Here is a 12,598-nt window from a genome sequence, read left to right as displayed (position 1 = left end):
AGTGCAGTATTCCAGATGCTGCAACGTTGCAAAAGAATAAGCAAAAGGGGGAGGGAAAAAATGAGTGGGTTTAATATACTGCAAATACTGCCAATCCCCAAAGCTTCCAAAAAGATCATAAGGCTTCTTAAAAAAAAAAAAAAAAAAGTGGTTTCTTTCTGTTTTAGTAACTAACCCTTTGGTAACTAGGCTTTTCACTGCACTAAGGAGCCGAGTGCACCTCACAGGCTGTGGTAGGGTGAACATATCCCGGGGATGGCTCGCCTGCCCCTTGGCCCTTGTGGCTCCAGGAGCAGGGCTGTGCAAAAACCCCAAACGATAGAGACAGGCTGCAAGGGCCAGCAAAATATCAATAATGATAAAATAAGCAAAATAATCACAATGATAAAATAAGTACATAACTAAAAGTGCCAGGGCCTGAAGTGCACCATGGCCCCCGACCAGCCTCCTGGCTGAGGCTGGGCCCGGGCAGCTGCCCCGTGCGCCGGGCTCTATTTGAGCCCCATCCAGGCCCCAGAACCTTCCCCTGGCCCCATTGCGGCCTCTCCGGTGCCCGAGTGCTGCTGGCCCGGCTCTCCCACTCAGGTACCTCAGAGCATGTGGGCCTGGGCTGGTCCCTGCTGCAGCCATGGCCTGGCCCGGTTCCGATCCCCCGACCGGCAGCCCTGCCCGCGCAGGCCTCCCTGGCCCTGAGGGAACCCCTGCCCTCTCCTCAAAACTCCCGGCTTTAAAGGGCACGTGTATAAAGGATCAGCTTGGGTGACTTTGCTGGGTTGGTTGCATAACAGGGGGGGGTGAAAAAAATGGAAAAAAAAAAAAAAAGTCTAGCTTATTTTTCAGACAAAACTCGGAAAGGAAGTAAACAATCTTCTGTGTTCTCCTCCTGCTGCCTCATGAAAATTAATTTTGCATCAATCTGTAATCACTTTCTTGGACCTGAGGAAACTTCTTTTTCCATTCCTTTATTTAATCCTTTGAGTTAAAGGGGAAATCTAGCTTAAAGCATGGCCTTTCCATCAATATATATTCATTTTCAATGTGGAAGATATAAAAAGTGCAATTTGAAGAGTAGAGCAAAACAAATCAGTGGGAAAACACAGCCCAAAAGCTCCTGAACATTTTCCAAGGCTTTTCCCTAGCTAATTCAGGCAAAACCAGTTACCCAGTTTGAGGTGAGGTGGCAGATTGTGTGAGCTGCCCCTCAAACCTCTTTTCCTTTTTTACTCTTGGCGCCATGAAAAATGAAACCACCTTGAATGAGAAGATCCTTAGTTCAGCCTGGCCACTTCAGGTGAAAACGTTAAACTCTCTCAAAGCATCGTCTTCCCAGATCACTAACTTGAAGGAAAGAGTAAGAAAGATAGTGAATGTATGAAAAGCGCAAGACAGTAACAAACAGGTTTCTTGTTTATCTGAAGAAGTGTGTATCTGAAAAATCATAAAAGTGTCATTTATCTAGTCATGGACCTCCCCAGCCCATGGAACTGGATCAATGTAATTATTACTGCGTTTTTCCCTTGTTGGTTAAGGGACCCTTTATGGTGTTGTCAAGTATCCTTGTCCCAGCCAGATATAAACTCTGAACTGTTTTTCCTGCAGAAGAATTTCCTGTTTCTCTTCTTTGTGTTGTCCTTGTTCGTACATATTAAGTATGGACTGGATGACAGAATGGGTATGACAAGTTTTTACTAAACCACTAAATGGAGTCAAATTTGCTGGACATATGTGGAGTGAGCAGCATGCTACAATTCATCTATTCAACTTGTTTTTTTCCTTCTATCAGAGAAATTTTTCCTACATTGCTTGCTCTAATGATTTTATCATGTGCATTGAATATTTGAGTTTAGCCTTAAGAGCTCCAATTCTTGGAAAATGGTGTTTGTATGAGACCGCCTTTTCCCTTTTTCCCACTTGTTTTTAAGCATCATAGCTGTAGAGAAAATTTTGTGCATGTAAATCCTAGTATTTTCAGAACCTAAAAGACAAGAAAAGAAATCTCATTAATTAAGCCAATCCTGTGATTTTTTTCTAATCCTCGAGCAAAGCACAAGTGACTCACTGTAGCCATTTCTATTATCTCCAAACACCCCTATTACATGGCCATGTTGCATGGCCAAGAGCCGTTTACAACGTTTTTGTGGGGGGAAACTATGTGGCAATAATTGTGTTTCTTCTAACTGAAAAATGATTGAAGGAATTTTCCTACAAATTTTTAAAGATAAATAAGCAAAACCAACTGTAGTCAGGAACTAAATGGAAATATATCAGAGTGAAAACTCTTTTGGACAAAACTCTATCTTTGTAGCTTTTCTAAATGCTCTAGTAGTACCTACAGAAACAGGAGTAGTATTAGGTTTTCATTGTAAAGTTGTTTTTGTTGAACATCCATGAAATTCATTGCTCTGTAGTTTTCCAGCAATTTCACCTGGCTTTGGTTTAGTCTCGCCTCTTGTGTCTGAGCTCCTGTTTTCACTGGGAGTCTGTAAAATCAGAGCAGTCTCCCCTGGGGAGAGATTTCGGATGACTTTGCTGTATGACTGTGTTGAGAAAATTCATTCTGCAAAGATGTATTTTTTAATCTGAGTTTCTAAAACATGCCATATAATGGGGTTTCAGTCATTATGTGTGATGCTCAGCTATGAGAGACATGCCGATGATACTGTAGAAGCAAAAACGAAAGTAGGGGCTCTGTTACTTTCTGTTGGGATTTATTGCTGTTTTAAATTTCGTGCAAATGATATCTTCCTCTGAACTCATGAATCCCCCAGTCAAATATTTTATAGTAGCCAGTCCTCTCTGTTACTCTAATGTCCTGCATCATTACTGACAGATAAATTTGCTCATAATGTATGTAAGTATGTATAGAAATAACACATAATTGGCTTAATTTTCTGCTATCTGGCACCCTATGTAAAGCTACTCCCACCAAGATCAGGCACATGGAAGGACGAGCAAAGCGTGACTATTTCTTTGTCTTGTCTTTCAGACAGGTCCTAGAAAACATAAATATAACACGTCACTTTGAAAAGCTAAAGAAAAGAAATAAAATAGTAATTAAAAAAAAAAAAAACCCTGTTGCTCTTCTGGATGGCCTTTCTGATCTGCAGCTTAAGCAGAGAGATACACAGACAGAAAAATCATAACATGCTGTTTGCCCTAGCCCTGACCTGGGGCTATGAACAGGAGTGCTGTAAGACTGGCATTGATGCTTGCTAAGGAGAAGTGCTTGCAAAGGACTTTTGTTGTCCCGTTGCGGGCGCACAGTAGCTAACTAGTGTGGAGGCAAGTTTCATTCCTTGCTGCAACCCAGAAAAAGCACTCAGCACAGTTCTTGCAGTTCTTGACAATATATCAAGGTTTTCGAAATAGCAAATGGAAACTTAAAACTACAGAGGGGTGAGCAGAGAGCTCAGCTCAGGCTGATGGAGATGGATGTGTTCAGTCTGCTGCTTTAGCTGTTGAGGTGAAGGACTAGATGACCAGGGCATGGTACTTTGCAGCAGTCCGGTCCATAAATAACATTCCTCCAGGACTATGCATGTGCACACACACATTCCACTTAACAGTCATAGTTATGGTAAAAACCAGTCATGTTAACAAAAAGAGAGGAATTTCAGACCTAGCTGAGCATGTGAGTGATGCCTCTGTGAATGACTTTAGCAGAAGAAAGCAAAGCTTGCTGTGAGATATATGTTTTTCTGCCTCCTCCTCCTCCATGGTGCAATCTCAGTATGATTGATGTGATGTGTAAATACAACAGGGCTTTCTCTCCAACCTGTCTGTGGAGCAGGACAGTAGCCATGTGGTAATGTCATCCTTCTTGACCAAACTTTCTCACATAAATAGATAGGACTCTGCTGTGAACCAATGCCTGCAGTTTCCTCACCCTTAAACAAAGATTCATCTCCCATTGTCTAATCTTCATCTGCCTCTTTGCAAGAGGACAGATTTATTTTCAGAAGAGGAATAAATAGGAAATAATGAAAGAAAACACATTCTGTGACCAACTGGAGATATAGCAGTGATGCATGTAGTGGCTTTGTAGCTTTTCCAGGTTGGCTGAATCTCATAAAAATGAGAAAAAACAGATGACCACATTGCTTCCTTGATACTTGTTCCATGTACCTTTCTATTTGGGAGTCTTCTTTTCACTCCACTTTTACCCAGTATGCTTTTAAATCCTGGTGTCATGCTATGCATCTCTTGCTTCCCTCTACCCCACACCACTATAGCAAATAAAATCTGGGGTACTTTTTTAAGTACCATCACCATCACTCATTTCTTAAAAAAGAACAATTGTGCTGTTAAACTAACAAAAGTAGAGAGGAGGGAAGTGATAATGGTATGGATTTGCTGTCCAAAGTAAAAGCTTGGCTTGGCGTGGCCTCATCTACTGTTGACTTCAAAGAATTTGAAACCAGTAGTGTATTCAGAAAATCAGAGCTAGACTCTGGTTAAAGAAGCTTTGGGTAAATGCTAAGAGTGTGCAAACACCTTCTGATAAGATAAGCAGCTTGAGATTTTAAAGTTGTGATAGAGAAATAAGTATCATAAGCAAACATCCTCCCTGTACGGTAATTTTGCGCTGAGGTTTTATTTATTAGATGGTTGCCTGTCTTCAGATCTCTTGCATCCTGCAGCTTCTCGCTTCTGGAGGACAGGACTCTGGGAAAGGCATTGCCCTGCGGGAAAGATGAAGACCAGTTGGAGGAACCCTGGAGGACAGGAAAAACGAGCAATGGTCTGGAAAAAAAAAAAAAAAAAAAGCTTTAGTGTGTGATTGAAAGAATAGGGCTCATTAAATCTGGAGAGGGGAAGTCTAAGGGAGACATAATGTTCTTAAAATACATAAAAGTCAGCTACAAAAGAATAGAATAGACTTCTCCATGTGCATTGATGTGCATTGTAAATAAGAATAGAAGTGGAAGGCTTAAGTCACAGGAAAGGAAATTCAGAGAGTATGTTCTAAAAATGTTCTAAGGAGTGCAAGGCACTAAATTGCCTAGGGGCTTGTGCGATCATTGACATTGGAGGGTTTTACAAACACATGAATCCCGCATTTCTTGGAAATGAGGTTAATGCCAGTACAAAATCTGTAGAGAAGAAAATCTGATCCTTTTCAGATCAGTGGGATATTATGAAGAACACCCTCATGTGGGTTTTCTCTCTGGAGCCCCCACTTCAAAAAAAAAAAAGGAGAATTTGCTATAATAGAAACATTTTAACAGAAAACATCCCTTTAAAATAGCAACATATACAATATCTTGCAAATATTCAAGTGTTTTGAATTTTCCACAGCTTTTGGTGAAAATTGAATTGGATTTTTTTCCAGAAATAGATTATAGTCTTACATCACAGGAGGAAGCATGTGAGTATTTTCTTTTCAGTTCTCTTCATAATGAGAACAACATTAGAAGCTAAATAAGTCTTTTTTTTCATGCTGATGAATAAAATACTAGTGTTTTACTGAAGGGACAGAAGTTAGCCATTCATCCTATGCCCTGCTTGTCATCTTCACCTAGATAATCCAAGCTCAGGTCTTAAGGCAGCTTAACTCATACAAGCAGTTCCTGCGAGGTTTTGATCCTGCAGCTATCGAAGGGCTACAAAGTTCCACCAAAAATCAGTTGTCTTGGGATGACTGGAAGCCCCCTAGGACCAAGAGCAAAGGAGAAGGAAGCCCTTTTCCTTCTGAGTTTAGCTAATCACACACGGTAAGAGTTCTTCTCAATACAACTGAAGAGAAGTCTCCCAATACTGGATACTGTTCTGTAGCAGAGCCTCCTCCTCCCACCACTTCTCCATCACCTCCTGCTTGGGATGAAGGATTGAAGTTGTTGGACTAATGAGGAAATCTTGCAGGAAATGTTGTGGCAGAATCAAATCTGTCACTGTTACAGAGGAAGGGAGCTCTCGGAAGAGCACATTAGGGCAGTGGCCTCTGAGAACTGTGCATTTTTTGGCTCATAGCTTGACTGTAGAGTTGGGTCAAACCACCAGTGATGTGCTTAGGAAGGATAGACTTGGGAATGCTTTGGACATAGCAAGTTCAGCCTTCTGTGTGTCTGATCCACATGGAATACGTGGCAGAGTTCCTGGCCTTACCCTATGCATCAGCAAGTGCCTGGACCCTAATGCTCTTAACCCAGAGAGGTTCTCAGGGCTCGCGTTAGGACCAAACTGTGATGCTGGAGCTCTGAGAGCAGACTCAGGTCCAACTACCTGTGCAGGGAGGACAGAGCTGTTAAGCTGTGTGCCTTGTAAAAAGGATAGGCAGGGCTGCTTGACAGTTTTATTACTCAATGCAAAGCAGAGTTTTTATTTATTACTTTTAAATCCTTTTGAGCTAATGTATATGAAAAATCTTCTGGCAGCTCTCTGGTACATGAACCGCTTGCTGAAGTTACTCATTTGCTCATATGTTTGCAAAAAGAGAGATTTACTAGGTTGATTTTGAGGTTCTTTGAAGCAGAGCACAAGATGCTTTGTAAGGCGTTCTCCATCCTGAGTGCTGCTGAAGAGCAAGCTCAGTTGTGTGGCATTAGGGGTGTACGAAGGCATCATGTGAGCCAAAGTAGGCATCTAACCTTAAGGTCTGCTTTCGTGACACGAAAACACTTTTTCTGAATCCTTGTCCCTGAAGTAATATTCCAGACACAGCCCATTCTTGCATTGGGATAAAATGTGTGCATTGGTTAGACTGAAAAAGTAGCCAGAGAGAAGCAGAGCTCTGGGCAGAAGTTCATCAAAGGAGAAGTTTTCACCCATCAAGAACAGGGTTGGTGAGCAGCTGATCAGTGCTCTTTCTTGTTTGCATCAGCTCACGTATGTCTCAGCAAGCCCAGATGTAGTTTACTCAATTTGTTGCATGTCACTCCAGGAGAAAACCTGGTTCCTGCCTTAGCCACAGGGTAAATAAGTGACATTTGCCTGACTAGTACTTGTGTCACGAAGTATTAACTACGAGGCAGTGCTAAGAGCTGAGGTCTTGGTGCCCTTCATTAACTCTTTGGTAACAGGGGGATTCTAGCAGAGAAAAACAGACCAAATATTTAGAATCTGCCCAGTTAAAAGAAAACAAACTTTCAGCCTGATTGTGGTAATAAAGCTCTAGGGAGACAGTAATGTAACTCTCAGAAAAGCAAACTTATGTTTACACATGGTCTTGATGAGCCATTTAGCTTCCAGCAGAGCATCCTTCTTGGGAATACTGGAGCCTGCAATGGTGTATGGATCCAAATTTTACAAATCATCCCAGCTTCTGGGATGGACAGAAGGAAGACCATGCAGCTAAAAAATTCTGACCTTTGCAGAAAGAGACTATTGCAATCTAGCTATGGAAACAGTGTAACATCTGAAACTCAGCCGCTCCTTTTAATGAAGCCTTGCCAAAGTGTTGCTGAAGTTCCTTTTATTGAAGCTTTCAAACTAAGCCGCGTTGGCCGCTGGATGATTGGCCTTTAGATAGTACAGTCCAAACATGAAAGCAGGGCTGGTACATTTCCTGTAAAAGTGATCTTGGATTTGGTTCCTTTGGTAAATATGAAATTGTTTCAGTCTGGAGGCAGTAAGAATGTGGTGTAGCCATGTGCTTGAGTAGTCAACTATAAACATTGCCTGAGCTATGATATAGTGCTGTTGGACTCAGAAGTAGGGCTGCGAGCTCCTTTCAAGGTCATGTCCAGTTCCTGCATCTGCCAGGCAGCCATATGTAATGAACTTCCAAAATTTGTATTTTCAAATTGAGACTGTGCCCCGCTGCTCCTATGAGGATGTTGCTTTGGTCAAAATCCTTCTTCTTTCCAGTCTAAACATGTTATTGACAAGCTTATGGTCATTTATTAATGAAAGCTTTGGGCCAAGTTTCAAAATTCTTGGGCCAACAGCCTTTTTCACCCAGCTCTCATCCTTCCTGACATTTGCACTCATAAATGCCGCTTCAAATATTATGCCACCATGTTATATTCCTAAGGTACCTGCTCTGCTAGAGAACTAGCTTAATGGGAAACAACCCTTTTAGCTTTTTAATATGAAACAGATGGTTAACTTTTTTTTTTTTAAATAATCTTCCATAATTTAAGTTTCTGCTGCTTCCTCATCTACTTTATATATGTTTTCTCCGTTGGTTTGTGGTGTTCTGCCATCCATCTTTTCCGGAACATGAAGTATCCCATCACTTTCCTTTTGTCCCTGCTTTGCCAGATCAAACTCCTCCAGTGTTGAGTCACTTGTTTGCACCCCTTTCTGGATTCCTCTCTGGAACTCCTCTGGGATGGGGAACGCCTTGCTGCTGTAAGATGGTCTCCTGCTCAGCGAAGAATTTTTGGAGTGGAAATATTATGAAAAGGGACAAATTTCTTCAAAGCATCTTTTATAAAAACAAGTAGATTTTTCCATTACATGAACTGGAATATTCTTTATGTCTTTGGCACCAAAGCTAGGATTTTGTGATGTTCTCTGCCAGCATTTTGGGCTTTTCATAAATTCTAGATTTTTACTGCTATGGATTTACTTCTAGAGCCCATATGTGTTCTTGGGGAAGCAAAGGGGAAACATAGTCTGCTCCCTGCCCCATTATAATGTTATATACTGTAAGTAATATGTATAAGTTATATGTATAGTGTATAGGAGGGGGCAGGCCACAGTGGAGCACTAGGACCTGGTGGTTAAGACTAGTATGAGATGTTTGAGCACCTAAGTGATTGGTCCTGCATATAGCTAGAATCATGGTGCTGCTGTGACATCCTATTTCACTCTCACTGTTTAGTCTGAGTACCATATTCCAGAATCACAGAGCTCAGGATCCAAAATATCCTTTATAACTTACCACAGGTTCTGCTTGGGAGCCCCGTAACTGTTGGTCATCGGTACTCTCGCTTTGCTAGCCTGCGCCGTGAGATCCGGGGACATACTGTCCCACTTCTTCTGATTCTGGCCTGGGTTGGTTTGTGCAAATATTAATACTGGCTTTTCCTTTTTTCAGCCTGCCTACACATATGGTAAGAAACCACATGTGTGAATAATGTCACAGGCATTTCTTTTGGCGGGGATGGAAAACGCAACTTTCCTAGAGTTAGATCCAGATTTGGCAACCGGCGCTGTTGCCACTCAGCTTTTGGACTCAGCAGCAGCCCCTTTTCATCAGCAGGCATCTGGGGCTGATGAAGGGCTTGCTGAAGCCAGTGAAGAGCTGTCTTTGAGAGTGCTCATTTCAAGGTAGCCAGACCCTCGTGTCGCTGAACACGAGGTCCTTTCTGCAGGAGGGGTGGCTGCTCCCTTACTCCTGAGCTGCGTGCGGTTCAGGCAGCCCCGTGGCTCCATAACATGGAGATCTTGGGAGGAAGCAGATGAGCAGGACTCCCTGCTGCCCTGCGAGTCTCAGCTTCATGAATATTATCCTGACAAGAGAGGCATATAGTGGTCGAACCAAATAGAAGGTTCTTTTGTAAAATGGAAACATGGGTGATTGATGAAAAAGTATCAAAATGCATCACGATTGTTATGTCCAGGATTGTGGAACAAATCTTGACATACCGCTGTAAATCTGCTTGGAGCCCTCTCTTTTTTAAAGGCTGATGAGGATTTTATTGAAAATTAAAACAGCTTTGACTTTGGCCCAAATATACAGCTGAAATACTAAAATAGCATGAAAAGATATTTTTCTTACAGCAGTTTCTGACCACATGAAAATAAGGCAGTATTATAAATCTTTCAAGAAAGCCTAACTTTATGAGATTTCCAGCATCATTTCCCGATTAAAGAGATTTAGCTCCATGTTCAAGCTTGTTTAGGCCCATCCTAACCAGCATTTATGTCAGTCTGGGCTTTTTTCTTACATGAGTTTCATGGCAGATTTTTGAAAGCTCTGTTTAGGGCCGTATTTTAAGGAAACTGTGCAAATCATTAAGGAGGAAGCCTGAGTCTGTGGTGACCATCTCTCCGCAAAGACACACATGCAGATCCTTTCAGACCTGATCAAAAAGGTTGTAAGGAGATCTTATATATAACCTTATAGGAGTAAGGTTAAGTGAACTCAAGCCCAGGTAAGATATCACCTCCTTGCTGAGGCCTGCATGCAGTGGGATGGTATAGATATCACTTCTCTACAATAGTGCAGTGTTAAAGACTGTGAAGTCCTTCCTTACCAGCAGGAGTAACAGGATCGATAAAGGATTTTTGCATTGCTCTGAATAAAAAGCTATTGAATTCATGCCAGGCTTACAGGAATAGGCTTTTTTTTTTCATTTCTTTGAGTTTCAGTGATATGTAGAGCCAAAATCATGATGTTTTCTCTAGAAAATCAAACACGTCTTTTGCTTTTAAGGTCTACTGCACTTTTGTGCTTCCAAGCTTTCTCCAAATCCATTTGGATGTAAATGCACTGAGGCCAAATTACATAAGGGATGAACTTAGCTTTTTGAATGCAGAGTTCAGCAGCCATTCTGTTCATGGAGCGGCTTTCTGGACTGTAACAGGGGAGAAGAAAACATTGAATTCTGTTATGACTATTGATTTTCTGCTTTCTTCCGTGCTACTCCTTACAAGTCACCTGAAGTGGGACTGTACGTGTTTGTGTCTTTTGTCAGAAAGAGATTAAATAACTGAAGGTCCTAACATTTTTTAAGAAACACGCATCGCAAAATGACACTGTCCTGATTCCGAAAAAAAGTACTTTCACCATAGGGACCAGCTGTGTGAAAGCAATAAAGTTTCCCAGTTTAGCATTTCTGGCTTATGTCTTTCTCTAAAGGGAAAACAGGTTAGAAAGGAAATTTAGAGAAAATGTTACCCGTAACAAAATCTAATCACTTCAGGTATTTTTAATGTGATCCATGCTGCCTCTTTTATAAAGACCTTTGTGCTCCCAAAGGAAAAGATGTTTACAGCTCTGGATCTTCAAGCTTTTAAATTGATCTTTTGCAGGCTGCATATTTTGCTTATATATATAAGACAACAACAATTGTGTAATCACCACTGTTAAGCAAAAAGTCGCATTTGATTTGAGTTTTGTTTAAACTCAGCTGGTTCTGGTTTCTTAATGAGTTGCCATTTTCTTATGCACATGCTTTAAGAAGAGCAAAATGATAATGTGAAGCAGCTTTTCTTTGTCTCTTCAGGCTTTTTAACTTTGTTATTGCTTTCAAAATCCAGGGAAATAGCTTCCAGGAAAATAGCGTCCAGTATTAGTGATCTGGCATAAATAAATGCTTCTGCATGGATCTGGTCTAGCATCAATGTTCAACAAGAGTTTTTCTTGTGAACATGTTTGTCCTTCTACCTGAAGTGCTTCAGTTCACTTTGCAGATTTGACTTTTAATGGGCCACAGAGACACAACATGCTTGGCCTAAGAAACCCAGAATATGGCAGATGCATCATAGAGGACTGGAAAGATGGATCATCAGAATGAGTAAGCCCAAGATAACATATATACTAGAAAACAGACTTTGTGGACATCAGAAAATGTGGATGCTCTGCCCTAGGAACTGGGAATACAACTGAGGTTTTATTGTTGCAAGACCTTGCAGAATTCTAATGTCTATCCTTTGTTCTATAATGATTCCTATATTGCATGAGCTTTTCTTTCAAACTTCAGATCTTGAAATAAAATAATACGAGAAAATCTTACTTGTTTTGAATAAGAAATAGACTGCAATAAAATGACTACATTTCATGCAGTGTTTCACTCGATAACTCTTTGAAGCAGTAACAAAAGCCCTTGGTTTGGAGACTGTTTGTTGGAAGGGGAAAATCACCAGATGTTTAGATGTTTAAAATTCAAAAGCATGTCAGTTATCTATTGTATATCTTCTCTTTCTTTCTTTCAATGATCCCTGTCTAATGATCCCTGTGATCCCCTTTGTGACCTGGAAAAGCTCCCTTGCCCCACACTCTTATTCTGCTGTTCAAGTTCCTGCAAGTCCTTCCTTTTTCTGCTTGATTTTGTACTTTTAATGGTACTTCTGGCAGATCTGTTTTGCAGTATTTATGATTTATTTTTTCTTCAAGATTTACTAGGTTGTATGAACGGAGAATGAATGGACAACTCTCTTAATATGACCGTGGTGATGCAGTGGTTGCCCTGGGATGTTTCATAAGAGTACTCGAGAACAGAGGTGGTCCAAAAGGCTGTGTCACCTACAAGATATGATCCCACATTTGGAAGGGTTTGAAACCCCTGAGTTTTTTTCTCTTCCTATAGACAGGTTTCAATTGGGAAACTTAAGTGATTTGGCATTTCATTGTGGTATAAATACCACATCCAACAAATAGATCCTACCTTCTTGCTGACAGTGCATGACTGGAACACAAAGGTTTTCTATGGTGACTCTCTGCTCTCTATGTGGCTATTACATTTGGTTGAGCAATGACGACGGCTGTATGTTAACCATGAGCAAGTTGTCTGGTCTTTAACCTCTGCTAAAGCTGGTTTCGATTTTCCTAAATATAAAGCAGGCAGAGGACAATGGATTGTATTGTGCCTGATTAAATTTTCTGAGTGAATGGCTTACAGTCCCCTGTGCACTGTCTTAGCCAGGGTTACTTCACTTTAACCACAAAAAAAAGGACTGAATCAGCCAGCAAATGGAGTCACAGGTA

Source organism: Tinamus guttatus, unplaced genomic scaffold (assembly GCF_059628265.1).
Source record: "Tinamus guttatus ecotype Peru unplaced genomic scaffold, ASM5962826v1 Tinamus_guttatus_pri_ptg000297l, whole genome shotgun sequence".
In the NCBI taxonomy this organism is placed as follows: Eukaryota; Metazoa; Chordata; class Aves; order Tinamiformes; family Tinamidae; genus Tinamus; species Tinamus guttatus.
This window is presented reverse-complemented; position numbering follows the sequence as displayed.